General features: G+C 39.1%; 1 protein-coding gene and 1 pseudogene across 4 annotated transcripts in view; both read right to left on the bottom strand.

Moving 5' to 3' along the window:
* Positions 1-14816, bottom strand: part of APOOL (apolipoprotein O like) — an 85503-nt gene that overhangs the window by 55393 nt on the left and 15294 nt on the right. The window contains exon 2 of one of the 4 annotated variants that reach the window (XM_070290351.1): positions 12608-12682. The exons of 2 other annotated variants lie outside the window; for them this stretch is intronic. The gene's annotated coding sequence lies outside the window, so the exon portion shown is untranslated. Of the gene's footprint in view, positions 1-12607; positions 12961-14816 lie in introns of those variants that run through there. One more of the 4 variants, XM_070290350.1, reaches the window with a different exon arrangement.
* Positions 1406-4001, bottom strand: LOC138930329 (cold shock domain-containing protein E1 pseudogene; annotated as a pseudogene).

Genomic DNA, 14816 nt, shown 5'->3' with positions numbered 1-14816 from the left:
TAAATAGCTTGCAATTCAAAACTAGTATAAATGCATATATAACTGAATCACAAAACAAAAGAATTCTACTTTTGAAATTTAGTAATGTTTATCTTTTTGCCAGTTTTTCTAAATGTTCTATGGAAATCTTTTTTTTTTTTTTTCAAAAATCAGTAAAACTTTATTCGCTTCCATTCTTTCGCCATTAACAGAAAACTGGAGAAAGCAAAATGTTACGTGTTTACAAAGATAAATGGCCTCTTTACCCAGAGAAGATCAAAACCTCAAACGACAATGGGGAAGATAAAAGCACACCCTCCCCCACATCCCCTGAGCTGACCCATGTCATCTTAGACAAAGCCTTCAGTCCACTGGCCAGGGACCTTGTATATGGCCAATTCAAGATGAGGGCCAAGAAATCAGACCAATCCGGTCCCGTGATAAAAAGTCGAACAGAAGCTACACCAAGGGTCAAGTGCCTGTATTTTTACAGGACACAGGAACCAGGCGGCTACTTATAAAAAAAAACAAGATTAATTTCAGGAACTTTTTTATTATTTTTTTCTTTTGTTTTGTTTTGAAATCAGTAAAAGAAACTGGGTCCTATAAGCTGCAGTGATCTAAGCAGCAGCAAGTTTGTGCATTCGTCTTTTTTTGTTTAAATACGTTTAAATTATCACACTGCTGGCACACCTGATTTGCATGAAATTCTGCACCATACATACTAATTGTAGTAAAGTTACCCACCCCCCATGCCAGAAAAAAAAAAAAAAACCCTACTCTGGAAGATAATTTTCACTGAAATCTAACCAAACTTCGTTAAGTGGACTGTGACAAGATTATATCTGACGCAGGATGCAGCATGCTTGGGGCTGGTGCATGGGGATGACCCAGAAAGATGTTATGGGGAGGGAGGTGGGAGGGGGGTTCATGTTTGAGAATGCATGTAAGAATTAAAGATTTTAAAATTTAAATAAATAAATAAATAAATAAAAGGAAAAAAAATAAAAAATAATAATTAAAAAAAAATAATACAAAGAAAAAAAAAGATTATAAATGATATGAAAAATAACATTTTAACATTTGGCCATCAACTTAAGGAAATGGTTTGCCTATACAAATTTTGGTAATTTTTAATATATTCTACCCTCATATGGTCCTCAGAATTAAAGCGTAATAAACAGAAAAGGAAGAAGAATGCAACTGAGTGCTAAGGCAGAAATCTTGCCAGAAGTAATGAAGGTAGAGTATATACTAACTATCAAGTGCAGAATTTCATAGGGCCAACAAGTTAACAGTCTATATTTTTCTCTTACACAAGCGAAGTGGATTTTGCAATTACCAGTTGCGTTAAATGCACCAAATAAAGTTCCTAAAATTGATACTATAAGGCGCCACCTTAAGTTTTCCAGGCTGCAACTGTGCATAATTTTAAAATGGTTTTCTTAAATTTATTTATTTTTTTAAACATAACACGAGGAAGGTGTTAAAACTGGTGTAATAGCTCAATAGAATAAGTATTCCAGATTTTGGGAGGGATGAAGAGAGAGATATTCAGAACCCTTCACCAGAATCCCCCCAACTTGATCATAGTGGATTAATGATGTGCTTTGTGGATGTGGTTAGTCAATGACACCAGCTTGACGGATCTTTCTTTCTGCACCAAATCCCATTGAGTTATCTGGTCCCCTTGGCTGACGAAGAACCATTAGGCGAGGAGCACTGGCATCATCCAGGGTGATATTCTTCAAGCGATTGACCAACCTATCAGGAGCTGCAACAGCCTTGGGGCCCTCGCAGACTCGCCAAACATTACAAGCACTGCACTTGCCAGTGCACTGATTAAGAATCACTGAGAATTCCACCTCATCTCCTGCCTGTAGCTCAATGCCATCCTGAACTTCTTTCACGTGGAAAAAGAGCTTCTTGCTATCTCCTACTTCATAGTTAATGAAGCCAAACTGATCTTTCACACACTCCACTGTAGCCCTACACAGGGGTGTGATGTTGTAGGCCATAGTCTGTGCATTTTGGCCCAGGACACACAACTGGAACTTGACACTCTCCCCTTTCTGTAGGCAATCCCCTTTGTTGGCCATCCCAACTATGCCAAATGGATAGACCTCACCTTTCATATCCCCTTCGTCCACGATCTCAATCATTCCTTGGTACTCATTCTGTGTTGGATCAACACTCCTCAAGGGGCGAATGACTTTACCAGAGTAGATGGTGGGATCAACTTCCTCAGTAATGCCATTCACTGAGTGTGTTTTGCTCACTTTTTCTGCACTGACTTTGTTGCCTTTTCCTTTGGACAAGCTGTACTCAACCATGTCCCCCAGTTCCAGGCTATCAACATCACCAGAGAACTCACTGTAATGGAAAAAGATTTCCTTATCATGATTGGCTGTTTCAATAAATCCAAAATTATCCTTCAAAGTTGCCACATAACCCAAGAGCCTCTTGGAGTTTGAATTACGACCTAAGAGCTGCACACAAGTTGCAATCTGCTGTCCAGGCCTCTGTTTGTCACTAATACTAAATTCAACCTTGTCTCCTATTTGAGGAGAAGTAGATCCTTCCACATCCTTGGCTTGAAAAGCAATAGTCAGTTTCACCCCACAATCATCATAAGCAATAATGCCATCCTCAGCCTCCTTTTCTTTGCCTTTATTTGGGCTAGTGGTTTTAGGATTCGAAAAAGTGGCCTCTTTTTCTACAGTGCCCAGAAAACGATGATCTGAATGGGAGTGGAACGAAACCGTGCCCTTGGGAAGTTTTTTAATCCTAATAGCATGATTTCTTTGGGCAGAGAGCATATCAGGAACCACAGTAAACTCTACTTCATCTGCAATATGAAGCTGGTTCCCATCCAGAATTTCACTGAAGTGGAAGAACATACGAGCATCACGATCCACACACTTGATGAAACCAAAACCATCTCTCATGGCAGCAATTACACCCATCTCTCTGGCTTCATTAGTGAACTGAAATCTATTTGATAGAACTTCTATGTTGGTTGCTCGTTCTAATTTGTCACGACGGTCTGTTGAAATATTAAACCTAACATGGTCACTAACAACAGCGTCACCTTCGATTTTGTATCTTTGTCTCCAAAGGGAAGTTCTTTAGGAATCACAAAATCAACTTTGATGCGTCCTGGCAATGGGTCATTCTGGTTTTTACTGGGTACTTTGGGGATAACTTTGGTTACAGTTCCTTCAAAATGTTCAATGCTGATATCTTCAAAAATGACTGTTCCTTGAGGCAATAGTCTGACATCTGTTGCAACTTCTTTACCATTTCGGTCCTTGATTGTGAATTCCACGTCATCTCCAGGCTGTAAGGATTCTAAGTCACCCTTAAATTCACTATAGTGAAAGAATATCTCCTTTACAATATTGCCTCTTTCAATAAAGCCAAATGCCTCTTTCATGGCACAAACTACTCCCTGATAGCGAGCTTGTTTCTTTTTCAACAGCATAATATTACGAGCACTTACAGCACCAGTATGTTTATTGTTATCAATTACAAAGTTTATTTTATCTCCAGTTTCCAGCTGAACATTCCCTTCAACATCTTCAGGGGTGTAAGTCAGATAAAACACTTCTTGTCCATTAATTCGTTCTTCAGGGAGGATTTCTTGTTTTATCTTCACCAGTTTAACAGCAATGGGCTTCCCAGTCCGCCGGTCAGATGATACTTCAAATTCAACATCATCTCCTACTTTTAAGTCCTGCAGGTTGCCATTATACTGTGAACAGTGGAAGAAAAGTCTAGCTTGACGTTCTGAACACTGAATAAATCCATAAGAGGTTAGCAGTTTTTCAATAACCCCAGTTTCACGCAGTGCTGCTGAAGTACCATTGGGGTACCCATTATGTCCATTGTTGTGGAGAAGGTTTGGATCAAAGCTCATCTCGCAGTGATAATCAAATATTGCACTTTCAGTAGTATTTGCTGATTCTTCTTTTTCAGCAGACGTTTCAAAGAATGAAAGTTGCTAGTATTAAAAAAAAAAAAAAAAGAGCGAGAGAAAACGATCTATCAAGCTAATAAAGAATACAACTGCTGCTGCACCGGGCAATGTCACAGCACAGCACTGAAGAAAACAGACTACTAGCAGCGTTGGGAAGTGCTCTTTCAAAGCTGTTGAGTAGGCACAAACTTCTTGTTTCAGATCAAGTGTTGTGTCTTCAACTTAAGTGTACTCTTCTTTGGTCTTGTTGGTTGTTTCGAGGTTTGTTGCCTGATCTGAACTGGAAGCAGCAGTTTCAGGTGGTAAAGTCTGTTCTGTTACACTTCATACCCAACAGCTCAGCGCCCCGTCTCCAGCGCCGCCATAAGCAGCATGGCTGGAAATCTTATAACAATGTATGAGACACAAAATATATTTGTTTAGGATGTAAGATTAATATAAATTAACATAAACATAAATTAATTATATTTAAATTATTAATGATATCATTCAAGATGCTCCTATTCTTATTTTTTCTGTACTTGATAAAATATCCTCAGAGAAATGTTAATATGTCTCACTATGATTATACATATTTTTCTTTGCTCTTTTATTTTTCTGATTTTGCTTTATGTATCTTTGTTTCATTATTGTTAGATGTCTAATGGTTTATAATGTCTATCTTCTTTGTGAACTGCACCTTTTATCATGAAAAATATTCATCTTTTTTCATTTAAAAGTAAATAAATTAATTAAAAAAAACAGAGCATATCAAAACTAGCAAAGTTAAATAACGAAGATACTGAATGATCAAGAACAGGTTAAACTCTCTCTGGTTTAAGATGAATGAGAAGTACATGTTACACTTCAGTTCTAATCTTCATCAAAATTAAAGTTCCAGTAGTTAAAATGTCCAATCTAAATTAGCCAGAACAAATAACTGAAACCTCAGTGTGACTTGGACAGATTTTTTTTTTTTCCAACGGTAGCATTAATTGTAGAACATTATGTTAAAGCATTTCAAGCACCAAGTGCTTTAATTATGATGTAATAAATAACTAAATTATTTTGAAGTTTATTTCACCTTGGAGTACGGAATGAAGCGGGGCAAAGGCTAATAGAGTTTTGCCAAGAGAACGCACTAGTCATAGCAAACACTCTCTTCCAACAACACAAGACAAGACTCTCCACATGGACATCACCAGATGGTCAACACCAAAATCAGATTCATCATATTCTTTGCAGCCAAAGATGGAGAAGCTCTATACAGTCAGCAAAAAACCAGACCGGGAGCTGACTGTGGCTCAGATCAGGATTTCCTTATTGCCAAATTTAGACTTAAATTGAAGGAAGTGGGGAAAACCACTAGACCATTCAGGTATGACCTAAATCAAATCCCTGATGATTAGACAGTGGAAGGGAGTAATAGATTTAAGGGACTAAATCTGACAGAGTGCCTGATGAACTATGGACAGAGGTTCATGACATTGTACAGGAGACAGGGATCAAGACCATCCCCATGGAAAAGAAATGCAAAAAAGCAAAATGGCTGTCTGGGGAGACATTACAAATAGCTGTGAAAAGAAGAGAAGTGAAAAGCCAAGGAGAAAAGGAAAGATATAAGCATCTGAATGCAGAGTTCCAAAGAATAGCAAGAGGAGATAAGAAAGCCTTGCTCAGCAATCAATGCAAAGAAATAGAGGAAAACAACAGAATGGGAAAGACTAGAGATCTCTTCAAGAAAATTACAGATACCAAGGGAATATTACATACAAAGGTGTGCTCGATAAAGGACAGAAATGGTATGGACCTAACAGAAGCAGAAGATACTAAGGAGAGGTGGCAAGAATACACAGAAGAATTCTAAAAAGAAGATCTTCACGACCCAGATAATCATGATGGTGTGGCCACTCACCAAGAGCCAGACATCCTGGAATGTGAAGTCAAGTGGGCCTTCGAAAGCATCACTATGAACAAAGCTAGTGGAGGTGATGAAGTCCCAGCTGAGCTATTTCAAATCCTGAAAGATGATGCTGTGAAAGTGCTGCACTCAATATGCCAGCAAATTCGGAAAATTCAATAGTGGCCACAGGATTGGAAAAAGGTCAGTTTTCATTCCAATCTCAAAGAAAGGCAATGCTATACAATGCTCAAACTAATATACAATTGCACTCATCTCACATGCCAGTAAAGTAATGCTCACAATTTTCCAAGCCAGGCTTCAGCAATACATGAACTGTGAACTTCTGATGTCCAAGCTGGTTTTAGAAAAGGCAGAGGAACCAGAGATCAAATTGCCAACATCCACTAGATCATGGAAAAAGCAAGAGAGTTCCAGAAAAACATCTATTTCTGCTTTATTGACTATGCCAAAGCCTTTGACTGTGTGGATCACAATAAACTGTGGACAATTCTGAAAGAGATGGCAATACCAGACCACCTGACCTGCCTCTTGAGAAACCTATATGCAGGTCAGGAAGCAACAGTTAGAAATGGACATGGAACAACAGACTGGTTCCAAATAGGAAAAGGAGTACGTCAAGGCTGTATATTGTCACCCTGCTTATTTAGCTTATATGCAGAGTATATCATGAGAAACGCTGGGCTGGAAGAAGCACAAGCTGGAATCAAGATTGCCGGGAGAAATATCAATAACCTCAGATATGCAGATGACACCACCCTTATGGCAGAAAGTGAAGAGGAACTAAAAAGCCTCTTGATGAAAGTGAAAGAGGAGAGTGAAAATGTTGGCTTAAAGCCAAACATTCAGAAAACGAAGATCATGGCATCTGGTCCCATCACTTCATGGGAAATAGATGGAGAAACAGTGGAAACAGTGTCAGACTTTATTTCTTTGGGCTCCAAAATCACTGCAGATGGTGACTGCAGCCATGAAATTAAAAGACACTTACTCCTTGAAAGGAAAGTTATGACCAACCTAGACAGCATATTCAAAAGCAGAAATTTTACCTTGCCAACAAAGGTCCATCTAGTCAAGGCTATGGTTTTCCCAGTGGTCATGTACGGATGTGAGAGTTGGACTGTGAAGAAAGCTAAGCGCCGAAGAATTGATATTTTGAACTGTGGTGTTGGAGAAGACTCTTGAGAGTCCCTTGGACTGCAAGGAGATCCTCAGTCCATCCTAAAGGAGATCAGTCTTGGGTGTTCATTGGAAAGACTGATGCTAAAGCTGAAACCCCAATACTTTGGCCACCTCATGTGAAGAGTTGACTCATTGGAAAAGACCCTAATGTTGGGAGGGATTGGGGGCAGGAGGAAAAGGGGACGACAGAGAATGAGACGGCTGGATTGCATCACCGACTCGATGGACGTTAGTTTGAACTCTTGAGAGATGGTGATGGATAGGGAGGCCTGGCATGCTGCGATTCATGGGGTCGCAAAGAGTCGGACACGACTGAGTGACTGAGCTGAACTGAACTGAGTTATTACTAAATCCTAAAGAAATCAATCCTAAAGGAAATCAGTCCTTAATATTAATTGAAAGGACTGATGCTGAAGCTCCAATACTTTGGCCACCTGATGTGAAGAACTGACTCATCAGAGAAAACCCTGATGCTGGGAACGTTTGAAGGCAGGAGGAGAAGGGGACGACAGAGGACAATATGGTTTGATGGCATCACCAACTCGATGGACATGAATTTGAACAAGCTCCGGGAATTGGTGATGGACAAAGAAGCGTGGCATGCTGCAGTCCATGGGATCATAAAATGACACACGACTGAGTGACTGAACTGAATTATTACTAACACCTGAAAGTGTCAAAAGTTGATCTTAGTTAAATAAAAACTAAAGTAGAAAATTAAAAATAAGAACAGGGAATGTAGCAGTTACATAAACATTTTAAACATCCTCCAGAAATAGTAATGTAGATGGGCGTAATTAAATTTTATTCAGTTTGTCATAATCAGAGTCAGAAAAATACTAACTTACTGTCAAAACCAGTAAATGAATTTTCAAAAACATCTAACAGCTCCCTTTCACAATACATATTTACAAGCATGTGTATATCAAAGGATCTAGGCTATATCTACCTTATAGTGTTGTAGGAGAGGAATATTGAGAGCATTCTATTTACTTGAGAATATGATGATACTCCAGAGATCATTTTCAAGGTGTTGTCAATTTAGAGTTCAGTTGCTACTAAATTTCAAAATAGCATTTAATAAACTATACAGAAAATGAAGTGAATCTTTCTAAAATACTGCTTTGTTTCATTGGATCAACAAACAAGCCATCTTAGTTTCTCCCTCTGTATATATCCTCTGGGGTTAGCAGACATTTGATCTTGTTCAAAATGTCTGTAAGACGTTTGGCCCACATCAAAAGGTCTTTATTTGGTCCTATCCAAAAGCACCTGACACAGATCAAATATGCTCATGGATGTTTTAGACGGGACCAAGTTTCCAGGATCTTTTGGTGTTGTCCAAATGTCTCATTAACCAACTGTCTTATGGATCAAATGTGTTTGTTAGACCCTCTGGCTCTAACTAAATCCATCTTCCTAGGCCAAAACATGTCAAGTATATTCCTTCCTCAATGCCTCCACTTCATTTTCTCTGCTAGAGTATCTATCCCTCTCCTAAATCTAACAGTGACTGACACATAGTAGGCACTCAAAAAATATCTGTAGAATGAATACACTTGTCCAAACCCTGCCCTTCCTTGAAGGTCTAGCTCAAGTCCTACTACCTCACTCAGAGCCATCTTTCTAACTTCATAAAGCTCTTATTTGTGTGAAACACTAATCTGGAATTAAACAAATATAATGTTATGTTACTATTTACCCTTAAATATATATATAGCCTATTTTTCTAATAAAATGTAGGTTCCTAGTGAGTAGTCTTATGCCTCTTTGCATTCACAGGGCTCTGTAGGGCTAAGGATTTGAAAAAAGTTATAAAATAATTCATTTGTTTATACAGGGCAGTATGCATAGGTAATCTAGCAAGTTCTGCTATGTAACATTTATTGACTACCTATGTGCCAACCATTTGTGAAGGGAAATGATAACTAAAGGTCCTTAAAGCTAATCTGAAATTGTAAGACTGATTCAAAGGTCTGAGTTTTTTGAGAATTCAATGAAAATTATGTATTATGGTCTCTCCAAATGTAGTTATTCTCAAAATTTTGCATACGCTTGCAGGCTCTGCCATACTCTCTGACACATTTGGGGACCCAATTAATTCAGCCCCACCATAACTAAAATTTTTCACAAATACATCTTATCCTAATTCAAGTATAAATGCCTCAGAGAAATTTTCTTATTAACAATTCCTACAAAAATGTTTAAAGAATCAAATACTATAATAGATGAAAAATTTATGAACTGCTTAGTGTTAGATAAATGAAAGGAAGTATTCTTATACCACTTTTTTTGACTAAATCTCAACCTTCTGAAGACTATATCTAATGAACAAGCCTGATTCCTTCTTACTAGAAACAACATTCTACTTTGCATGTGCCATGCCAAAACTTCTTCATGAAATTAATGTAATTATTATATCAAATATCTTCAAATATAATACTCTCTAAGTTGATCCATTTTTAGCTGCTGCTGCTGCTAAGTCACTTCAGTTGTGTCCGACTCTGTGCAACCCCATAGACGGCAGCCCACCAGGCTCCCCCATCCCTGGGATTATCCAGGCAAGAACACTGGAGTGGGTTGCCATTTCCTTCTCGAATGTATAAAAGTGAAAAGTTGAAGTGAAGTCGCTCAGCTGTGTCCGACTCTTAGCGATCCCATGGACTGCAGCCTACCAGGCTCCTCCGTCCACGAGATTTTCCAGGCAAGAGTACTGGAGTGGGGGTGCCATTGCCTTCTCCGCATTTTTAGCTACAATGGTCAATAATACCTTGCTTAAGTAATACCTTAAGAAAAAATATACCTTTATACGATAATTGCTTAACTCTTTAAAGGCTTCATTTTTTGAGGTCAAGATTCAGAAATGGAGGGAGCTGGAAAGGTATAAAAAGAAGTATTCCTCTTAGTGTAAGGCTGGTGCCCGAGGAGCTGTTCACAAGGAAAATCTCATCAGCACAAGGATGTTTATGATTTGTCCTTAGCGACTAAACCACCACCACCACCACCATACTTTGGTAGGGAAAAGAGGAAAGTTAGTCTGCCATCCCTGGTAAAGGAAAAAAGTAGCTTACCCATCTCCAGTTGCTCCTACTTTTTGCTCTTTCTTCTCATCACCTCTTCCCCCCACCCGTTTTTCCCCCAGCAACTATCTATCTATTCTACTTATTTTCCTTTTCTAATAGACTTTAAAATATATATTTATTTATTTAGGTTGCTCTGGGTCTTCATTGTTATGCACAGGCTTTCTATAGTTGCAGTGAGCAGGGGCTACGATTCTTTGTGGTGTGTGGGCTTCTCATCGCAGTGGTATCTCTTGGGAACACAGGCTCTAAGTGTGTGGGCTTCAGTAGTAGCATGTGGGCTCAGTAGTTTGGTAAATCGCATATGGGATCTTCCTAGACCAGAGACTGAACCTGTGTCCCCTGTATTAGCAGGTGCATTTTTAACCATGGGACCAGCAGGGAAGTCCTTGTTTCACTTATTTTTCAATCCTTATTTTGCCTCCATTTCCTACTTTTCCATCTTTCTCCCTTTCCTTTGTAGATCTGAATGGCTAATAGCTTGCCTTATCAGCAGGGGAGAGAAGACTATGACTTTCTGGGTGATTTCTGGGTAATTTCCTTCATCCATAGAGCTAAAGTACAAACACACAGGCATAAATATACAACTGATGAAGTTTAGCCTCTTTTGAAATATTAGGTAGGAGACAGAAAGAACATAAATTGGCCTGAAAAATCAAGCACTGCTTCAAGATAAACTAAACATTATTGAAACCAATATAAAATGGTAAGTGAGACTGGTTTCAAAATATCGTGCTGTGTTTCAGCACCTTCTTTGTACTAGACTTTCAGTCTCAGAATGCAAAGGGACCTTACTGGTCTTCTGATTCAGTCATTCCTCTGACAATAGAATCCCTCCTATAACACACTACCAAGTGACCCCAAGTGAGTGTATGTATGGACCACCCTCAGTAATGGGAATCTCCACTAATAGATCATTCCATCCTTTTATAGCTCTATGAGAAAATTCTACTAAAGACAGAACTGAAACATGCAATTTTCACTGGTCCTGATTATACTCTTTTGGTTCATGAAGCAGAGGTCCAGACATTCTTGCCAATGAAAGCATATTATAATTCTCCATTACTAACTTGTGTGTCCCCTGTATTACTTTTTCAAGATTAATAAATTTTATGACAATGGCAAGTGCATTAACTCATCTTTTGCTTTAACAGAGACATTACCATATCTTTTGTTCTGACTAAAATTGAAACAAGAAAAGGTGCTAATGCTTCATTATGTAGCTATTGTATAAGAACTTTTCTTGAGAGCAAGATGAGTCTTACACAGGACTTTGTTCGGTTTTAAAGTAATCACCAGTGAGTCACTAATATGTCTATATATATCATGGTGCTTATTTTCTTAAAAAAATCAGTGGGTGAATCATCTCTAAGAGAATAAGCTATTATTAAATCTACTGAGAACAGAGTCTATCAGCTACAGCATTACTTGTTATACTGGTACATGGAAAGCAGATACTTTGCTGAAATAGGAACTTTTAAAATTCTGCCTGTATTTTTCAAAATACTTGTAATAAGGAGCAAATAAACTATGAAAACATATCTGTACAATTTGGGCCTTCCATGTCAGCATTTCAAACAGTCTATTTAAAAGGGTTGAAATGCTGAGATCACAAATAAAGAACCTGTGAAAAAGCTATAGGGGTAAAACAGCCACAAACTATAAGGCTTTAGCATCTCAATCCTCAAAGATTTGAGACTCTAGTATACCTTAATTTACACTCTTATCAGTTAGGTTTTTAATAGATGATCAATGAAAAATGTTAATCTTATTTCCACTCTACTAGAATTCTACCAAGAGAATCCTTAAGTTTGGGTTATTCTTAAAGAAATCTTTCTTAATGCATGTTTCACATTATAGTTTTTGAGTAAACAACCTCAGAAATAACCTCTGCAATTAAATTACACAAAAATGGAATGGTAACCAAATAAACACATTGTATTTTACAATTTTAAAGATGATTTCTCTCATTAAAATATAATGAATAACCATCAAGGGTCTGAAAAAAATCAAAATAATTCTAAGAAGAAACAAGGATCCCCAGGTTCGATCCCTGGGTCAAGAGGATCCCCTGGACAAGGAAATGGCAATCCACTCCAATATTCTTGCTTGGAAAATTCCATGGATGGAGGAACCTGACAGGCTAAAGTCCATGGGGTTGCAAAGAGTCAAACACGACTGAGGGACTTCATTTCAAGAAGAAACAAGGCTATAAATATGTAATCATTTTAATAAACGCTGAATATATAACACAACAAATTCCTATTGTACTTGTTTGAAACTGTTGTTCACTGTTATGAAAAGCAAGTTACCAGCCTACTGGCAAATAACAATAATGAATACTTGAGAATGTTTTCCATAGTAAGAATTTCTGTTTCCTTGGTCTCAGGATCACTTGATAAATAATTATTCTATTGATGGAAGTGATCAAGTGGTACAAAAAAAATTCTTCATGACCCAGATAATCATGATGGTGTGATCACTCACCTAGAGCCAGACATCCTGGAATGTGAAGTCAAGTGGGCCTTAGGTGATAGAATTCCAGTTGAGCTATTTCAAATCCTGAAAGATGATGCTGTTAGAGTGCTACACTCAATATGTTAGCAAATTTGGAAAACTCAGCAGTGGCCACAGGACTGGAAAAGATCAATTTTCACTCTAATCCCAAAGAAAGAAAGAAAGAAAGAAAGAAAGAAAGTGAAGTCACTAAGTCATGTCCGACTCTTTGTGACCCCGTGGACTGTAGCCTAACAGGCTTCTCCGTCCATGGGATTCTCCAGGCAAGAATAATGGAGTGGGTTGCCATTTCCTTCTCGAGGGGATCTTCCTGACCCAGGGATCAAACCCGGGCCTCTTGCATTGCAGACAATGCCAAAGAATGCTCAAACTACTGCACAATTGCACTCATCTTACATGCTAGTAAAGTGATGCTTAAAATTCTCCAAGCCAGGCTTCAGTAATACATGAACCGTGAACTTCCACATGTGCAAGCTGGTCTTAGAAAAGGCAAAGGAACAAGAGATTAAATTGCCAACATCTGCTGGATCACTGAAGAAGCAAGAGAGTTACAGAAAAACATCTATTTCGGTTTTATTGACTATGCTAAAGCCTTTGACTGGATCACAATAAACTGTGGAAAATTCTTAGAGATGGGAATACCAGACCACCTGACATGCCTTTTGAGAAAGCTGTATGCAGGTCAGGAAGCAACAGTTAGAAATGGACATGGAACAACAGACTAGTTCCAAACAGGAAAAGGAGTACGTCAAGGCAGTATAGTGTCACCCTGCTTATTTAACTGATATGCAGAGTACATCATGAGAAACGCTGGGCTGGAGGAAGCATAAGCTGGAATCAAGATTGCTGGGAGAAATATCAATAACCTCAGATATGCAGATGACACCACCCTTATGGCAGAAAGTGAAGAAGAACTAAAGAGCCTCTTGATGAAACTGAAAGAGGAGAGTGAAAAAGCTCAACATTCAGAAAACTAAAATCATGGCATCTGGTTCCATTCAGTTCAGTTTAGTCGCTCAGTTGTGTCCGACTATTTGCGACCCCATGAATCACAGCACGCCAGGCCTCCCTGTCCATCACCAACTCCCGGAGTTCACTGAGACTCACGTCCATCGAGTCAGTGATGCCATCCAGCCATCTCATCCTCTGTCGTCCCCTTCTGGTCCCATTAATTCATGGCCAATAGATGGGGAAACAGTGGAAACAATGGCTGACTTTATTTTTCTGAGCTCCCAAATCACTGCTGATGGTGACTGCAGCCATGAAATTAAAAGACGCTTACTCCTTGGAAGGAAAGTTATGACCAACCTATACAGTATATTAAAAAGCAGAGACATTGCTTTGCCAACAAAGGTCCGTCTAGTCAAGGCTATAGTTTTTCCAGTGGTCATGTATGGATGTGAGAGTTGGACTATAAAGAAAGCTGAGTGCAGAAGAATTGATGCTTTTGAACTGCAGTATTGGAGAAGACTCTTGAGAGTCCTTTGGACTGCAAGGAGATCCAACCAGTCCATCCTAAAGGAGATCAGTCCTGGGTGTTCATTGGAAGGACTAATGTTGAAGCTGAAACTCCAATACTTTGGCCACCTGATGCGAAAAGCTGACTCATTTGAGAAGACCCTGATCCTGGGAAAGATTAAGGACAGGAGGAAAAGGGGATGACAGAGGATGAGGTGGTTGGATGGAATCACCGTCTCAATGGACATGCTGCTAAGTCACTTCAGTCATGTCTGACTCTGTGCGACCCCATAGACGGCAGCCCACCAGGCTCCCCCATCCCTGGGATTCTCCAGGCAAGAACACTGGAGTGGGTTGCCATTTCCTTCTCCAATGCATGAAAGTGAAAAGTGAAAGTGAAGTCGCTCAGTCATGTCCAACTCTTTGTGACCCCATAGACTGCAGCCTACCAGGCTCCTCCGCCCATGGGATTTCCCAGGCAAGAGTACTGGAGTGGGGTGCCATTGCCTTGGGTAAATTCCAGGAGATGGTGATGGACAGAGAGGCCTGGTGTGTTATGGTTAATGGGGTTGCAAAGAGTCAGACATAAGTGAGTGACTGAACTGAACTGAACATATCTGAGAGAGCTAGTTCTTGGGCGGGTTGATAAGGAGTCCAGTTGAGGAACAGGAGGAAGTGACAAACATTTTCCATCCTTTGTCTTGGTCACATAAGAGTTTCT

This window comes from Ovis canadensis, chromosome X, assembly GCF_042477335.2.
Source record: "Ovis canadensis isolate MfBH-ARS-UI-01 breed Bighorn chromosome X, ARS-UI_OviCan_v2, whole genome shotgun sequence".
Classification (NCBI taxonomy): Eukaryota; Metazoa; Chordata; class Mammalia; order Artiodactyla; family Bovidae; genus Ovis; species Ovis canadensis.
The sequence above is the reverse complement of the archived record's forward strand: the minus strand, read 5'-3'. Positions and strand labels throughout refer to the sequence as shown.